We start from the raw sequence: 3,328 nt of genomic DNA, 5'->3' as shown, positions 1-3,328 counted from the left end.
AATAAGATGGGAAGTACTTGGAAATTTTATGCAGAAGAATGACATGATTTGTCTTGACTTTATATTTTAAAACAGTTTAAGAATAGATCATAAGGGGGAGAAAGCAGAAGAGTGGAGATTAATTAGAAAGCTCTGGCAACAATCTGGGAGAAAAATAGTGCTGGTTTAGGCCAGGTAGTAGGACTGGGAGTAGGAGTTGGAGCCTGAGTATATTGACAGAGCAAACAGGATATACTTTTCTGAAAGCAGGATGTAGGATGAATTACAGGATGGGTAAAGGGGACACAGAGCACTGGATTTTGTGTGCTTTGAACCTGTTTTTATGAAATGTTACCTAGTTTGTGATTAATAAATTCCTACCTTTCAAATCCTCACTTTCAGTTTTAATTTTATTTAAGCACAAAAGGCTTCCCCCTCCCCCCCTCTTTTCTCTGTCTCTGAGTAGGTTTACCACCACTCTGGGAATTTTTCTAAATTTTTACAATCAGGAGAACTATGTGACTGAGTTATCCTAAGTGACTTTCCCTACAGTTTTCCCAGTCTGGCTAAATACGCAAAGCTTAAGCTGCTTGTTTCCAATTCAGAATAGCAATATAAGAAGAGTAAGGAGGAGGTGGTGAGGCCGTCCCAGGGATGAGCCAGCTGGAGTCACAGGGCGACACCGGCACTCCACGAACCTCAGATCCACCAGCTCCGAGTCACCCCTTCCTCCTCCTCTCCATTCTCTATGACCCTCCCAAGTCTTGTCCACCAAAACCTGCCTGTTGTAAGTCCAAATCTCTCAGTTTCCTGCAAGGCAACTGGTAATCCATTTAATAAGCCAATTTAAATCAGATTATTAGTGACTAGAGGATTAGTCCTATGGCTCTCTGCATTTTAAGAGGAACTCAGAAAGGCAGTGGCTGGAATGCGTAGGCGCTGCGAAAACAGCTGTTTAGTCAGGAGTTCTCTGGTGTGTGACCTGGCGGCTGTAACTGCTGTCAGATTTCCATTTGTTGGACGTCAGGCTCAGGTAGCTGCTGGCTGTGTATCTGTTGTTGCTCTCTTTCGAGGGCTTGGTGGTCTCCACACCCTGGGTGACCAGGTTGCCATTTGCCTTCCAGGCCACCATCAAGTTGCTGGGGTGAAAGTTGCTAATGAGACACACCAGTGTGACTTTGTTGTTGTTGAGCTCCTCAGGGGAGGTGGAAACAGAATCGCTGAGGGTGCAAACTTGGGCTAACCACAGTGATTGAAACTAACACCCACCAGGCCAGCACCTGGGGCCTGTCCCTCGGAGGCCAGCCTGGAACAGGAACCTGCTGTCCCTCAGGCTCTGAGGGCTGCTTCCTTCTCAGGTCTTGGGGGCCTGGGGCTGTAGTCAGGGGCAGCAGGCCATGGGTGGCCATAGCCAGGCTTAGCAGCCTCAGGGGTCAGCACTGCTTGGGGCCAGGGCTGTGTCCCCTGGTGTCCTCATGGTTCACTTGGCCTGTCCTGGGCTTCATCTGCCTTCAGGGTCAAAGGCACATCTGGCCTGACCTTCAGTGTAAACTCCCTGGAGGGTGTGGGTGCTGTTGACAGGTGTCCCTAGTCCTCACTGGCAGTGGCCATCCAAGTGTGCCCTGAAGAGCCCCTGCCCCTGCCTGGGCCTTCTCTGGTGCTTGCCTTCAGTGCCTGGTTCTCTCCAGGGTTGTTACCCCAGGGGATCTTCCTTAGAGTGGCATCTGCCAACTGCCCTGCTGTGGTTGGGAACCAGAGCTCAATAATCTCCCACCGCAACCCCTGCTGGCCCTGCCCCTGCCACGCTGGGTGGGACACACCTGCTCCTTTCCTCTTTCCTCCCTGGTTCCCCAAGGCTGCCCCTGGTCTACAGAGTATCTCCCTGGGGCCTGAAGGGGCTGTGGAGGGCAACCAACTGCCCAGTGGATGAAGAATTAAGTTCCTTGGGTTGGGCCTGGGGCTTCTCTTCTGACCAGGCTCCCAGGCTGGGTCCTTGCACACTCCACTCCTGCCAGTCAAGCCCAGCACCTCCTTGGCTGGTTTGGTCAAGCCTGGTAGGTTTGGTCAGCTCCTTACTCTACTTCTTAGCTAGGCAAGGGTGCTGCAGAGAGTGATCTCTACCCCTCACTCAAGAAGTAAGGTCAAGCTCATGAATGTTGAAACCATCCAGACCTAGGCTTCCTCTGGACATCAGCTGCTGGTATCTGTGAAACGGAGAGAGTCCCTCTGCAGCAGGGAGGGCCTGAGGATGAATGAGCTCATGTGTCTGCTAAGTGCCAGCACACAGCGGGTGTTGAACCAGTGCCGGTGCCCTGTGCACCTCTTCTTACTTTGGGCTTTGGGGCAACTCCTTGAGCCAAGTGTACCTGTTTTACAGGTGGGAAAACCAAGGCCCAGGGAAGATGAATGCAGGACCCAAGGTGGTTCCGGGATGCAGGGTACAGGGTGAGCTGGAATCTAGGAGTTAGCGTGTCCCCTGCATTCCCAGTCTTCTGCCCACCTGGAAGGCTTGTGCTCTGATCCCAAGGGAGCCAAGCTTTGTGTTCTGTTGGGCAGGGGTACAGGAGGGATGGACAGTACAGGTGTTTTGGGTTGGGGTCCGTTTTGAAGCCCAGAAATATAATACATAATATGACAATGAGAGTGCTGAGCAGTCTTCAGTACTGTCCCTGAGACCATTTCAGGAGGTCCATAAAGTCAAAAAGATTGTCACAATTATCCCCATACATTATTTGCCTTTTTCACTTTCATTCTCTCACGAGTGTGTTGTGGAGTTTCCAGAAGCTACATGATGTGTGATGTTGACAATCACTCTGATGCCTACTAGAATGTGGGCTTGTACATTTGTTTTTAAAATTTATCAGTTTTAATTTCAGCTATGGCAAATATCAAGACATATTTCACTTTACAAGGAAACTCTTCGGGGGTCTTCAATAATGTTTTTAAGCATGGAAAGGGGTCTTGAGACCTAAAGAGTTGAGAACTTCTGCGTTAAGTTAACCTGCCTGATCTGGCAGCTGAGATACCAGACATATTGCAAAACCAGAAGCAGGGTGGTAATTCCTACTAAATTCCAAACTGAGTGAGGTTATCAGTTTGCAAAAGTTGGTATCTAAAAGCAAAACTGAAAGTACACATATAAAGGTGTGTTCAAAAATTGGCCAGGTCATATCTAAAGGACCCAGCCACCAACTTGAAGGAATTTCCACTGATTAGATCAGGGACATCTTTCCATGGTATCTTTAAGGGGTGAGAGATACAGGGGAGGGGAGGGTTTCACTCACAGAGGAAAAATACAAAGATTATCATTAATCTCCACATTTCCCAACAGAAGATCATAAACCAAATA

The 3,328-nt window shown here is 49.0% G+C and overlaps 1 pseudogene; it reads right to left on the bottom strand.

Moving 5' to 3' along the window:
* Positions 1-857: 857 nt before the first annotated feature.
* On the bottom strand, positions 858-1,484 carry LOC148092885 (immunoglobulin lambda-like polypeptide 5 pseudogene; annotated as a pseudogene).
* Between the last annotated feature and the right edge of the window lie 1,844 nt (positions 1,485-3,328).

The sequence above is a fragment of the Miniopterus natalensis genome, chromosome 6, assembly GCF_054644295.1.
Source record: "Miniopterus natalensis isolate mMinNat1 chromosome 6, mMinNat1.hap1, whole genome shotgun sequence".
NCBI classification, from domain to species: domain Eukaryota; kingdom Metazoa; phylum Chordata; class Mammalia; order Chiroptera; family Miniopteridae; genus Miniopterus; species Miniopterus natalensis.
Note: the sequence above shows the minus strand (reverse complement) of the source record. Positions and strands in the feature narration are given on the sequence as shown.